This window comes from Palaemon carinicauda, chromosome 27 (assembly GCF_036898095.1).
Source record: "Palaemon carinicauda isolate YSFRI2023 chromosome 27, ASM3689809v2, whole genome shotgun sequence".
In the NCBI taxonomy this organism is placed as follows: Eukaryota; Metazoa; Arthropoda; class Malacostraca; order Decapoda; family Palaemonidae; genus Palaemon; species Palaemon carinicauda.
Window position 1 is genome coordinate 25,711,929 of NC_090751.1, and position 15,764 is coordinate 25,727,692.

General features: G+C 46.3%; 1 protein-coding gene across 5 annotated transcripts in view; it reads right to left on the bottom strand.

Annotated features, from left to right (window-relative positions):
- LOC137620615 (vascular endothelial growth factor receptor 1-like) overlaps positions 1–15,764 on the bottom strand; it is a 172,330-nt gene that overhangs the window by 86,022 nt on the left and 70,544 nt on the right. The window lies entirely within an intron of this gene.

Here is a 15,764-nt window from a genome sequence, read left to right on the forward strand (position 1 = left end):
AATGCCCTTTGGCTGGCAAGAGAATTAAATGATCAGTTTCTCCTACATGGGACACTCGTCCCCTGGTGCAGATGAGATTATCTACCAAAACTAAATTCAATTGTCTAGCAAAATTAGCAACTTCACGAGGGGGTCTGACTCCGCCCTCTAAGTAGGCATAAACAGTAGGCAAATAATGTTTTTGCTCTAATTTTACAACAATACTGAACGGATGCCGTTCTATCTTAGCAAACTTTAAAACTAGTCTGGCTACTCGTAACAAGAATTGGAACCCTACTTCCCTCTTCAGGACGTCCCAAATCTCGCCTGGGGGGGTAGGACACATCTCCTCCCTCAACTCCTGCACCGCCGCTACTACGTGAGTTTGATGTAGTAAATCTTCCTCCTCGCAAGGAACAGGCCTTCCCGTGGTCCTGAGAAATTCTGGATCGTTCCTCCACAGGGGGTTAGCTTGCAATTGTTGAGCCGTTGAGCCTCGGGATAGGATATCGGCAGGGTTCTGCTGACTAGGGACATGGTTCAGACTGAAACTACAAACCTGCTGAATAAAATTAATTTCCGCCACTCTGTTAGAAACAAACACATTTTTATTAGACCTGGCATCGGGCGATGCTACCCATGCCAACGTTACCTTACTGTCGGTCCACATTACTATTTCCCGTGGCTCGATCAGATCCTTGAGCGTTCTTGCTAGTCTGCTGCCTAACAACAAGGCCAGCAACTCTAGCTTAGGGATCGTCAGCTTGCTCATCCCTTTCGGAGTGATCCGGGTTTTACTCGTTACCAGACTTACCCGATTGCATTCGTCCCTAGTATATGCTACTGCTCCATATGCCTTACTGCTGGCATCGGTGAACACATGAAGTTGTAAGCCTCTTTTTCCTATTGATCTTTGAAAGGTGATGTCGCTCACCGCTTTCAAATCATTCAACAATTCACTTGCCTCTTTAGCCCTCTCTTTTCCTAAAACATCATCCCAACCTACATTATCCTCCCATAGTTGTTGAAGGAAAAGCTTTCCCCTTACAAATAATGGGCTTATCAAACCTATCGGATCATATAAGGAGACTAATAGGGAAAGTACCCTACGCTTCGTGGGCACCCATCCCTCCCCCAACTCACAGATCCTTTTGCTTTCTTTCACACACAATCTGTCCACGTCCCGGGCCCATCGCAGCCTGAGCACGTTCACACTCACAGGCTCACTCCACTGTTTCTCGCTATCGAAGGCCAAGTGATTGCTGGCCCACCCTTCTAAGGGCATACCCGCCCTTTTTAAGATGTTATGAACAGACTCATGCTCTTGCCTCATATGTTCTATATCTTCAAACGTGGCCAGATAATTATCGACATAAAAAGATTTTACTAAATCTGGGCGCCCTTCCTCTTTAAAATGACAGTTTAATATTTGCTGTAGCAAAAATGGACTAGCTGTGATGCCGAACACCACGACTCTAAAGGCGAAGGTAAGCGCTCGACCAGCTGCCTTGCGCCACAGAAATCGTGTGTATTTGGCATCACGAGGATCTAACAAAACACGATGGAATGCTTTACTTATGTCGGCTAACATGGCATATCGATTCAACCTAAACCTTATTTTTGGGCTCAAGCCATGGCGTCCTGATGGAAGGTTCCTGTTTGGTAGCTTCCTTGGGTATAAGACTACTAAGATATTCCCAGAGAATTTAACCACAGGTTATCACAGAATTCTAACTTCTGGAGCGAGTATCTCAAAGGTTTCCCTTTAAGACATCGTAATACAACAGGGGACACGCATGTCTGGTCGTGCCACATAGCTATCTCCACCCCGAACAGAGTTAACGCTTCGGTGTGTAAGGGCTGAGAATAGCTGGGAGCCGTTCCACAGCTAATCTCACTCGTGGCTACTACTGATACTCGAGACGTAAACAAACGGACGCCATTGCTCTAATGACGTCACGAGCGTCTTTATCCTTTGTTTAGTAGCTGCCCTACTGAGACGGATTTTCCCTTGTGTGAACTTTATCGTTTTGCATCTTCGCTATGTCGTTACCTTCAGCCTCGCCTTCTTCTGGAAAGTTGAGTACAAGGTTCCAGTATTGTTTAATTAAGCTCTGACCGTAAAGTAAATATTATTTTGCGAAATAATTGATGTTTTGTGGCAGAGCTGTGCCTCTACCGGACCCGCCATTTTATGGCGTCGTTGTTGTTTTGCATGTCTTATTTAGTTAGCCACAACAACGCTTCCGGCCTTATATACTAATCGAATACATTAGTTTATTTAGTCTTCATAGCTAGGAACTTTTATTTCGTGTTTAGACGCTTTTTATCGGTCATCGATTGACCTCATACCAGTCGGCTACTATAGCCCCCAGGCCAGGAGCCTATATACAAGTGTTCATGCATGATTTATCAGTGATCCTAGACTAAGTTATGAAGATAGTGGCATTATTATTTTACAATACTTTTGACTAGTGATGCAAATGTTTTCGCCTTCAGGGACCATATAGGGGATAGGCTAGTCAGTGATTCTTACTAGCCTAACCTAACCTTAGGACCCCTATATGCTTCCTTCATCCCCTGCCTTGGCATTCCCTCTAATTAGCCTTGATCCCTTTTCTGAGTAAAGGGATTCATTGTCTAATAGAGTATTATATCGCCTCTCAGTCCTCCCTAAAGGAATGAACCCCCTTTAGGATTGCGTCTGAGAGTGAGGTTAGGCTAGCCTACCTCTATGGCTAGGATAGTCTGCGACTTTCCTGCGATAGCGATACGTCTTCTTCCTTGCCTAGTTCAGGACTTTTAGCCCTGATCTAGGTCGGGTTAGGAAGGTTTCTCTGTTCCATGCTGAAACTGTACTCTTGCACCGTTTTGGCCGATCAGCCTAATCTTAGGTTAGGGAGTGTCCTCCCTTCCCTTTGTGGCCGCTCTGGTACAGAAACCCTTCCTGGGAAGACCCCTCTCTTCTCCCTCCCCACCTATCTCTTGTATAGCCTAGCCTATGCTTAGGTTAGTTTATACTCATCTGTCCCCTGTCCTACAACTCCTCCTTAGGGTGGATGAGTAGGGCTACCCGAGCTTCCTTGTGCAGTCCGCTCTGGTACATATACCTTCATAGTGTCCTATAAGGTTAGTTCCTAGTGTAGCTCTGCATAAGGGAGTCTCCCCCCCCCCCCCCATCTTGGGTGTTCCCTAGTCCTCCCTTGGGCTACCTGCTCCCGGTCCCTAGTGACCCCTGCATATGGATGATAGAGCCTGTCTCTATCATGGGTACACCCCCTCAGGGAGGGGGAGGGATGTCTGGAACCCTGAAGGTACTTCCTGCATCCTTCCCCCCCTCCCCCTGTCTCTCTATCTATCTGGGTGCCGGTCTCTTGCCGCCTCTTATGCCGGCAATACCTGCCTCTTGGTGACTTCCCTACCCTTGCCGCCAGCCCCCCGTGTTCCGAGGGACTGCCGGCTGCCGCCGGCTACTACCGGCGGCTCTCCTACTCCTATCTAATCGTCCGCTTGCCGGTCGATCTCCGGAGTGCCGGCATATACTGCCGGCAACCCGATACTACCTGTACCATCCTTACCCCAGTCACCAATCCAGCATCCTCCGGCTGCCGGAGCCGCCGCTCCCTGCCGGCGTGCCGCCGTTGTGCCGGCGGCCGCCATCCTGGTATCTAACTGACTTTTGAAAATTGTCTGTTCTAATGCCAGAATCTATGCTGGAGCGAGCTCCGGCGTGCCGGCGGCTTGCCGGATACCCCGGAGGCGTCAAGAATACTTGCACCCCCTCTCTGTAGCTATCATAAGACTAAGATAGCCCTACCTGGCAAATAGATAAGCTGCTTTGCTTCTAAGATCAGTACCTAGTACTGCTCTATTAGTGATCATGCTGTCTCTTTGCATTCTTCTATTTCCAGCATGCTATGTGCATATTAGCACGGCTGGTTGCCAGAAGCAGTTACCCTTAATGAGACCTTCTGGCTCTTATCTGGGAACCGAATGAATTCGATCCCAACCTTGTCCTTGGCTTTCCATGGAGTTCCAATATAATGGGAATCCTAGGAAACTATATCCAATGATCTCGGTCATTTGGATTATCCCAGGACCAAGCCTATGGTAACCAGCCGGGCGAGATGCATGGAGCGTGTTCTCCTTTACTGTTTCACTCTCTATGCATCACACCTTATATAAGTTAAAATTAATGATTAATATTAACTTAATTTAAGAGCCATTCCTATGACTCCCCCATACTCATTTTCTCTTTCTTCCACAGGAGGAGCAGATGAAGTGCGATTTCGCATACTGTGCCGTGAAACGCTCCCAGTTTTACGGACATACGGCGTGCAGGACTCACGCCCCTTGCTCAGACAAGAGAGGGGATTGGAAGTTCTGGAATCCACTGGATTGTACGGTCTGCCAGGCCTACCTAGTTGAGGCCTTCCATAACCCTCCCTCAGCGGAGGTTAGAGACATTGCTCGTGAGAAACTGCGCAAGTGGGTGCGTGGTTTTCAGAGGAATGCCACTGGACCGTACCTGGCCACCGAAGAACTGAGGTCCCTGCTGTTCCCTAAGGCCTCCCCTGATTCAGTGGTTCCAAAGGAAGCAATCCCCACTGTCCAAATTACGGTGGAACCTGATGTGGTCATGGCCCAGTCCATGCACGAGTGTCGCCTAGATTCCGAAGAGGATGAACAGATCTCTGACGTCTCGGAAGACACGGAGAAGACGCTTATGGCTCAAGGAGCCGAAGAGGACGAAGACAAGGTGGAATACACCGAGTCGGAGATTGGAGCTACTCCCTCGTCCATCCCTCCGCCTACTCCTACACCGACGGATGTGTCCATTCCGTCTACCTCCTCGACCCCGGATCCTTCTTCCTCTACACAAGAACTGATCCGACTGATTAGAGCTGTCATGGACGACAGACTGAAGGAGAACCAGGAGTCCATCAGGTCTATGATTGGATCCAGAGAACCGAAGAAGATCTCGGTTAAGGATCTCCCAGCTTGCTCTCATGCCAACCCGTGGAGGTATGCAGAGCATATGGTTATTGCGACCGGCAGGATCTTTGTTAGTGACAAAATCGGCACGGTCCCGTTGGAAGATGTGGAATTCTTCCCAAGCTTCGAGGCCTACCCGGACTGTTACGTCCGGCTTCGTTCTGAACCTGCCTCGAAGGAGGAGACCGAACCTAAGGAAGAGATAGTGTTCGATCTCGCAAAGGCCCAGGCTATGCTAGCCTCCGCATTTAAGAGCAGGGGCTTTACCTGCTCTAAGCTTCCTGCCTTGAGCAAGAAGCATCCTACTTATGTCGCTCCCGACACTGCGATTCTTCCATTTTTGGAAAAGGCCTTGGCTGCATGCCTTAAGGCGGCGGAAGAAGGGAAACCCTGCCCTGCACTGGAGGAGTGCAGACCCTTCTCCATCGTAACGCCCCCTGACACTAGACAATGGAAAGATGTCCAACATACTTTCGTTGTGGGTAGGCTCGATCCTGACGTTGCCGGACGTCAGTTTAATGAAGACCTCCCTAAGCTCAATGATCACCTCCTTCGCCGGGAACAAGACACGAAGGAGAGGCTTGCAGCGTCTCTTTCTCATCAAGTCCAACTTGAAGTTATGGCCTGTGACACAGCAGTACCCGATCACTACATGGTACTGGCCAAATCCCACTTACTGACGGTAATGAAGGACTTGTACCATTTCATAAAGGCTCGTAGAGCCTGTCGTGAATTCGTGTTTGTCGGTGCCACCGTGAAACACGAACCCCGGAGGCTGATTTCCTCCAACATCTGGGGAAAGCACCTGTTTCCTTCGGACCTTGTCAAGGAAATAACGGACAGAGCCGCCACGGAGAATAGGAACCTTCTCCACAAGTGGGGCATGTCCAGGAAAAGGAAAACCTCTCAGGACGATGGACCTCAGCCTAAGAGGAAACCTCAGAAACCGAAACCCCAGCAACGTCAACAAAGACGTCAGTTTCCGGGACCCGCTACCTCCCAAGTGGTTGCCCAACCACAACAGACCTTTCAATTGGTCCCCCAACCGGTGTTGTCACAGTCACCGGTCTTCACCCCTGCCTTTGAACAGCCATCCACTACCTTTCATGCCAGAGGTAGAGGCTCGTCCAGGGGTGCAAGCAGAGACGCCTCTCGTCGTCCCTCCAGAGGTAGAGGAGGAAAGGGAGCTAGCGGCCGAGGCAACAAGTCCTCGGGACACCAGAAGCAATGAAGTGCTTCCGGTGGGAGGAAGACTCCGCCAATTCCAGGATCGTTGGACCTTCGATCCTTGGGCACACAGCATCATCAAGAACGGTCTAGGCTGGAGTTGGGTGCAACCACCCCCAATCTTCCAGCGGTTCTTCCAACAATCGACCCCCATTCTGGAAGAATATGTTCTAGACCTCTTGAACAAGAAGGTGATAAGGAAGGTAAAGTCCACCAGGTTCCAAGGGAGACTGTTTTGCGTTCCCAAGAAGGACTCAGACAAGCTCAGAGTCATTCTGGACTTATCCCCCCTCAACAAGTTCATAGAGAACAACAAATTCAAGATGCTGACGCTTCAACAAATAAGGACCCTTCTGCCTCAAGGTTCCTACACGGTCTCTATAGACCTGGCGGATGCCTATTGGCACATTCCAATGAACCATCACGCTTCCTCCTACCTAGGATTTCGACTCCAAAGGAAAAGCTACGCCTTCCGGGCCATGCCATTCGGCCTCAATGTGGCCCCTCGGATCTTCACGAAGCTGGCAGACGCCATAGTACAACAGCTCCGCCTAAGAAACGTCCAGGTGATGGCCTACCTCGACGACTGGCTAGTCTGGGCTCCATCGCCCGAAGAGTGTACAAAGTCTTGCGACGAAGTTACCCAGTACCTAGAACACCTGGGATTCAAGATCAACGAGAAGAAATCTCGCCTCTCTCCAGCTCAGAAGTTTCAGTGGCTGGGAATCCACTGGAATCTTCAGTCACACCGCCTTTCCATCCCCCAGAAGAAAAGGAAGGAAATAGCAGGGTCTGTCAAGCGACTACTGAAATCCAAACGCATTTCAAGACGACAGCAGGAACGAGTTCTAGGCTCTCTACAATTCGCCTCAGTGACAAACCCAGTGCTTCGTGCACAGCTAAAGGATGCCGCGGGAGTCTGGAGACGATCGGCATCCATCGCTCGAAGAGACCTCAAGAGACGGCTTCCAAACAGACTTCGACGCCTCCTAAAGCCGTGGTCGGAAGCAATGGCCCTGAAAAGGTCCATTCCTCTCCAACACCCTCCTCCTTCACTCAACATCCACACGGATGCCTCACTGGAGGGCTGGGGAGGTCACTCCCACCTGAAACAAGCTCAAGGGACCTGGTCTCCACTATTCAAGACGTTCCACATAAACATCTTGGAGGCCATGGCGGTCCTTCTTACTCTGAAGAAGCTATCCCCGCCGCCCTCGATCCACATCCGTCTAACCCTAGACAACTCGGTGGTAGTTCGTTGTCTCAATCGCCAAGGCTCAAGATCGCCCCAGATAAATCAGGTGCTTCTCCCAATCTTCCGTCTGGCGGAGAAGAAGAAGTGGCACCTGTCTGCAGTTCACCTACAAGGATTCCGCAACGTGACAGCGGATGCTCTATCTCGGACAAACCCGATAGAGTCGGAATGGTCTCTAGACGCAAGATCATTCTCCTTCATCTCTCATCAAGTCCCAGAACTTCAGATAGATCTCTTTGCAACGAGCGACAACAATCAACTTCCTCTGTACGTAGCCCCGTACGAGGACCCCAAGGCAGAAGCGGTGGACGCCATGTCACTGGACTGGAACAGATGGTCCAAGATATACCTGTTCCCTCCCACCAACCTTCTGTTGAAAGTCCTCTCCAAACTGAGAACCTTCAAAGGGACAGCGGCCCTAGTGGCTCCCAAGTGGCCCCGGAGCAACTGGTACCCCCTGGTCCTGGAGCTGCAGCCCAAGCTGATCCCTCTCCCGGGCCCAGTTCTCTCTCAACAAGTACAGAAGTCGACTGTCTTCGCTTCATCATCGAAAATCAAGGACCTTCATCTCATGATTTTCTCTCCCTTGCCGCAAAGAAGAGGTTTGGGATCTCGAAGAAAAGTCTAGACTTCCTAGAGGAATACAAGACCGTATCCACGAGACGGCAATATGAATCATCCTGGAAGAAATGGGTCTCCTTTGTTAAAGCAAAAAATCCTAAAGAAATCACCATTGATTTCTGCATGTCCTTCTTCATTCACCTTCATGGACAAGGATTAGCAGCCAATACGATTTCGACCTGCAAATCGGCTTTGACTAGACCAATTCTATACGCTTTCCAAATCGATCTGTCCAGCGACATCTTTAACAAACTGCCGAAAGCATGTGCTCGCCTACGCCCAGCACCCCCTCCGAAACCGATCTCCTGGTCACTAGACAAGGTGCTCCATTTCGCCTCCAACTTGGACAACGATTCATGCCCCCTCAAGGATCTGACTCAGAAAGTTATATTTTTATTTGCTCTCGCCTCGGGAGCTCGAGTCAGCGAAATAGTGGCATTATCAAGAGAAGAGGGACACATCCTGTTTGCTGATTCAGGAGAAGTGACCCTCTCCCCTGATCCGACGTTTCTCGCCAAAAATGAATTACCCACCAAAAGATGGGGCCCTTGGAGAATATGCCCCCTGAAGGAGGATGTCTCTCTATGTCCAGTAGAGAGCCTCAAGGTCTATCTTCGCAGAACTTCAAACTTTGGTGGAGGCCAACTCTTCAAAGGAGAAACATCGGGCAGCGACCTGTCACTGAAACAATTAAGAGCGAAAATCACCTACTTCATTCGCAGAGCGGATCCGAACAGTACACCCGCTGGTCATGATCCTAGAAAAGTGGCATCTTCTCTGAACTTCTTTCAGAGTATGGACTTTGAGAGCCTTAAAAACTTTACGGGCTGGAAGTCCTCGCGAGTTTTCTTTAAACATTATGCGAAACAAGTGCACGAAATCAAACATTTTGTGGTAGCCGCAGGTAGTGTTATGAAACCTGCACCTAACTCTGCGTAGAACAGTGAGTTATTTGGGACTCTAACTCTTCGGGTGCCTATGTTGACCCTCGAGTGATTCATAGTGATGTCTAAAAACACTTAGTGCTTTTATAACTGTTCTTATCCCAGGTGAAATGTCATAGTGTTACACAAGTGCCGCATGCCTTGAGCATGATGTGTTATTTAAAGACTTGCGTTCCTCGAGAACGAGTACCTACTAATCCTGAAATTCCCTTTCAGATTCAAGAGCAAGCCTTTATTTCTATGTACATTATTATTACTGTAAATGAACTTTACTTTTGCTGTAAATTATTTAATTTCTGCATTGTGAAATAAAATTTCTATTTTATTACTTATGCGTCTCTTTCAGCTCCTACTTACTATGAAATACATACTGTCATAGTTTTATTTATTCCTCCTTTCTTATGGTCATGAAGAATTTAAGATGTCTATCCTTAAATTATATTCACCTTGTCTCAGTAAGGTTCCTACTCGAATACTTACTTCTGATAATCAGGAGATGAATCCTACACACAGTGCCCAACCACCACTGACCTACTCAGAATGTTCCTATACAAATATCAAACATTCTGCTTCATCTCTAAGCTCTTAAAAAGCTCTTCTGTCAAGATGAATAGTCCTTCAATACCACTTTGACGTCGGCATAGCCCATGGGAACTTCCTACCAATGGGGGGCAGGATACTTCGTTCCTATGGTTCTTATCTAAGATTACTTTGCTATTTTGTCAATGCCTAGGCACTTAACTCTGGGGGAAAATCTACCACGATACATTGATTCTCTGGTACTCTTCCATCAGGACGCCATGGCTTGAGCCCAAAAAACGGATTTTGAGCGAAGCGAAAAATCTATTTTTGGGTGAGATAGCCATGGCGTCCTGATGGACCCTCCCTACTACTTCGTCAGTTTGTTCCCACCCTACACAATTGTATCATGGTGATGGGCAGCAACTGGCGCCAGGATAAAGACGCTCGTGACGTCATTAGAGCAATGGCGTCCGTTTGTTTACGTCTCGAGTATCAGTAGTAGCCACGAGTGAGATTAGCTGTGGAACGGCTCCCAGCTATTCTCAGCCCTTACACACCGAAGCGTTAACTCTGTTCGGGGTGGAGATAGCTATGTGGCACGACCAGACATGCGTGTCCCCTGTTGTATTACGATGTCTTAAAGGGAAACCTTTGAGATACTCGCTCCAGAAGTTAGAATTCTGTGATAACCTGTGGTTAAATTCTCTGGGAATATCTTAGTAGTCTTATACCCAAGGAAGCTACCAAACAGGAACCTTCCATCAGGACTCCATGGCTATCTCACCCAAAAATAGATTTTTCGCTTCGCTCAAAATCCGTTAATTAAACTATATGCTACTTCTACCAAATTGGGCCCAGGTAAAAGACATTCATTCAAGGACTTGCAACCTTGTGATTTGGCAGAGGCATTGAACACGATTCTAAGGGGGGTGGTACGGCTGTCTTTCTTAACACCAAAGTGTGGCATGTAATAACCTTCCACTACGGGATTTTTCACTTCTGATATAAAACCTGCTTCGAGATACTTATCTATCACTCCCTGATATTGTTGAAGATATTCCCTATCCTTTCTGAATTTTGTCTGCAACGACTCCAACTGCGCCATAGCGTTACGATAATTTGTTTCTGGCCTAGCATCCGATCCGAATGGTAGGCTAACCTGATATCCCTCAGGTTTTCTTACAACGCTTTGCGATACCTTTCGCACGGCCTCGGCCTCGCGAACAGTGTATTGCTCAGATGGGGCGATACCAACACGGTCTAATCGCCACCACTCATCTACATCATACAGATATGGCTCGTCCGTGATTCTGCACACTCTCAACGTTCTTACTTGTTCGACCTTTTCCCCTTGGAACAGCCACTGTGGCACCTTCCCGTACGGGGACATACCATTATGCGTTAAGAAAAGATTTATCCCATCTACTTTTTCTACACCTATGACAAAATAGCTAAAATAATCCGCCCCAACTAATATGTGAACGTTCTTCATGGTATCTGATTGGTTTGCTGGATCGGCTAACGTGACTCCCTTGGTCAACAGATGCTGTCTGACTTTGACATAACCCACGTTATGTATCGGGACGTCCACGTGTTCGTGTGTCACCAATTTCATACGCACGATTCTTTTCCCCATTTCAACCCTGCAACTTACTACATCGTATTGGCCGCTTATTTCCTCGGAACCAAACGGAGCTATATTCAAGGACACTCTTCCTACCACCGGTAGGCCTAATTGACGGGCAATTTTTGCAGAGATGAAGCTCCTCTGGCTTCCTGAGTCGAGAAATAGGCGGACTCGCTTACTACCTTGCCTTTGTTGAATACCTGCCATGGCTGTTGGCAAGATAGTGCATGGGAGGTCCACATCAGACCTCTGCGCGATCTTTGCGCTCGTGCACGGCTTAGATTCTACTTTAACCTTAGACGGACGGGGGGCATTTTGGTTCTGTGCAGGCGTCGCATTTACTACGGGGCGGGACGTTGTTGATTGACTATTACTATGACTAGGGATTGATTGCGGTCTACCCGCGTCGCAAATCGCAGTGTGGTGCTTAGCATTACAGTTTCTACAGGAATTTGATACGGGACATTTATCGCTACGATGGCCTGATTTCGTGCAATTGAAACAAAGACCCCTTTTTAGTAAAATGCGACGTCTAGCAGCTACGTCTGTCACTTGGCGACATCCGTGAGGCGGATGCCGTTCGCTACAAAATGGGCAGGAATTTTGGTGGATGGGATGGGTTTTCGGTCTTACACTACTGTCTGGTCTTTTGTCACTCTCAAGACTGTCGCCTCTCTGCAATGCATCGTCTTCTAACATTCTTACTATGAAATCTATTGCCTCAAAAAACTCGTCCAACGTATAGTCGCATTTCCTCAAATGCTCTACCACCTTGCGGTATAGTTTTCCCTCTGACAATTTTTGATTAATGAGGCTCATGACCATGCCTTGGCCTAAGTCAGTGGTACTAAGTCTTTTGATTTGCTCAATAATGATGGTTAACTCAAAACGGAACCTTTTTAATTCTACTGGGTTTAGTGACGGCACAAAGATGTTTGCTAACTTGCGGTGCAGAATCACGAGCGTTTGGTGCACGTTGCCATACTGCTTATCTAATAAATCTAATGCTACACTATAGTTCGCGGCGGTTACACTCAGAGATTTGATAATCCGGAGCGGCTCTTTGCCCAACGTCCCCAATAAATACGTGAATTTAGACACTTCGTCTAAATCAGCTCTTCGATCCACGTGGATCGTGAATAGTTCACGGTACGATGCGTACTCTTGCACTTCCCCTTCGAACGTGGGGAGAGGCAGCGGCTTCAACCTGGGGAGGGCAACATTCCCCGTTGAAGGGCCTTTCACTTTATCTATTCTATTGTACAATAGTGTGGAAGCGCGTGTCGCTTCACCTAACATATGCCTAATTCGGGCTTCGAAACTAGTTTCTAGCTTGACGCGCTGGCTCTTGTATAGCTCTTTAAGCTGTCGGACCTCTGCCTGCAACTCCGTTACCAAATTCTGGTAAACGGACTCGGAGTAAGTCTCTATCAGCGCCCTTTGCGTTTCGCTTAGCAAATCCTCCAGCAGGCCCATCGACGCCTCGATATGCACGATCGTGGACACAGCCATCTTAATTACTTTACTTTACGTTTGGGGGGGTTGGACAAGGCAAGGAAAAAAGGATAATTTAACGTTAAGAAGGGACTCAAAGAACTGACCCACGTGGGCGATCGCACATCGGGACGTAGAGGACCTTAATTGTTAGTCTCTCTCTCTCTCTCAAAAGCTCATATTTTAAATTAGTCCTGTCCGGCTCTGGGAAGCGCTTGCGATCCGGTTCGAAGGACCAAATGTTGTGATTTTCACCAGTTTATTAAATCTGCCCGATGTACTGGGCGGATCGCAAGGCCTTGAAGAGGCAAGACTCGCCAAAACCTTCCAGGAGTTAATTAAAATACGGCGATAAAATTTACAATTTTATTACAAAAATAAACTCTGATAAAGACAAACAACATTCTTAAGCATTCACAAGACTTACTGAAAAAACAAGACTGACCCTAGGTAATATAGCATGTGCTCTTCAAGCACAAAGTCCACACCGGACTCATTAACAAACTGAAAATAGTGCCAATTCGAATTCAATACACAACGAATCACACACCAAATATACCTATTCTTATTTAACTCAGGATTCAGATCCCCAATCACAAGGATCACTACACTAAACTGCGATATAAAAACTAAACGTCTTGCACACAAACTTCTACTACAACCAACCTGGTACACAAGGTAGAGAGGAGAGATAACAATTAGAGGGGACTTACTTCGGTTGGGGACGTTGGATCAAAGAAGACGAGCTATCCTTGCAACCTCCGACGTCACCTTTTTGGCGCAATTTGTCCTGAACCTAAATTTCTAGATTGGATTTTTTTATCATGTTACAACAGAATGACTTTATTTTTCCTAATCTTAAATTACCAGCAATTGATTTTATTAGTCTCAGCACCTTCCTACCAGGTGGTTTCCCTTTTTGGCTCTAAACGTTCACGTCTGGAACTACACTCATTCGCCCGCGAGTTTCTCCTCTCCCTCCAATTTGACGTAGTCGTAGGTGGAGTCAAATGGCGGGAATTTCGATTGATCGGGTCGAAATTCCCGACATTTAGCTCGAATGTTTTATCTGGATTTTTGTCTAATCGCACTAGGTTTCTCATCTAGAACACTTCAAACATAGAATGCATATTTTCAAACTTAAATTTCTCATATGTTTTCCTTAAAAATACTTTTTTTGGACTAAATTTACTCTCTATTGGAGGTTTTCTTCAACCACAATATTACTCAAATGGTGAGATCTAACTTTCTTTTTATAATCCAAATCATTCTCCTTCATTCATACTGAAAGCCCTACAACATGAGGCCAAATCAGATCATAGGAGAAGAGATGTAGTATTAGCCCACTTCACTACTTTCAGTGTTACTGCATTACAGGTCAGTCATCTATCTAATTTTCCTTTATCATCTACATAAATTCATTATCATCATAGATTTAATCTGATTTAATTCATGGAATCTGGGACTTATGACCCAGCACTGAGGACAATATTGCAGTTTGAAGCAATGACTAAAATGTTGGGCAGAAAGATACAAGAAAGGATGCATCAAGAAAAAAAAATAGAATACTAAAAAGTGGGTCACCAATGGAGTGAACACTCCCAACGTCCTTATTTTCAGGCTATAAATTAATTTTGGAACCATAAAAATGTTCCCATACATATTCCCTATCACTACTTTACTAGAACTTATAATTATTACACTTACCATGTCCATTAAATACTTTACCCAGATGAAGATCCTTTTTCGACCATTGTCAACATCAGGCGCTAGGTATAAGCATACCATTTTTCTTGCTGGTTCTTCTGATTGCCACTTCACTTGAATATAAAGTACAATCTAACCTTTGTATCATGCTAAGGTGAAGCCACACTGTCATGTGGATAACTATGAAGTTAAAGGCTAAGGGATCTCACATCATAACAATACGTCTTTACATTAGTTCTTTTTCCTATCCAGTATTCTGTCTCCCTAAATTAATTTCTGGGCTAAGAATCAATCTATTATCTTATTTTCATGGGACCCTACTTTGAACGTAATTGTGCAAAATTATGCTGTTGGATAGGATTAATGGAATTTAGGCCATATGAGACAGCGCTGAATGGCCTAAGCACTGAGGTGTCACTAGGGGAAAGACCAGCAATTGCACTACAAGGCAAAAGGCTAGAGAGCAAGATAGAAAAAGGAAAGGGAAAACGGGGAAAGGAGGTAGAATTTAAGGATTAAAAGTAGGTGTAATAAGGGTACAGACAGGAACTCCAAAAACCTTTAACCAATGCCTATGGTATGCCAATTGAGGTGCACTGAGAACATTACCCTTTGTGGCCGGGGGTAAGTGGGGTATGCGGCAATTATAGATAATGCGTACGATACAAGAGAGAGCAGTTGTGGATGTATTAGACAAAGCTAAAGAGACACACCTAATAAAATAAAAAAAACGACTTAGCAGGCAAGTCCAAAACAGAAGGATGACCTGGAGAGCGCGAGTAGTAGGTGTCAGTGGGGTAGTCCAACTGTATTCTCTAGGGCCTGTCACGGCCCTCCCCTTTGATGAAGGGATTATCTAAATGGAAGACTGCCTGTGAATAGTGGTTTACACACGCCCTTGTTAAATATACGACACCCACAAGGTGATCGCGCGAGGGTTGTAACCTCTACATTCCATGCTTTTATCTTTCTCTAGTATATTTAGAAGATTTATATTAGAAAAGTGTAAAGAAGGACCTTTTTCACCGGCCGTCACAGATCGACCCAGAAATAGATTTTTCCTTCGTCAAAATTTTTTTAACAAAGCCACTAAAGAAATGAAGAATGATTGATTGTATGAAATATGGACATTATGGCCTCACACTAGGGCTGGGTGTATAGATGTGACAATCATTGTTTTGAAAATGAGCTAATGATAATTGTTCAACCTTTTGCACAAATCATGGGCATCAATGCTCAATGGAGCATAAAGATTGTTAGATACCCTTGAATTTTTAATGGTATTAGTATTCCAACTCCACCATACTTATACAAAGACTGATTTCATAAATTTCAAATACTGACAGATTCTGAAAATGTTTTGTTGTCTATGTTGATACAATAAGTAGATATC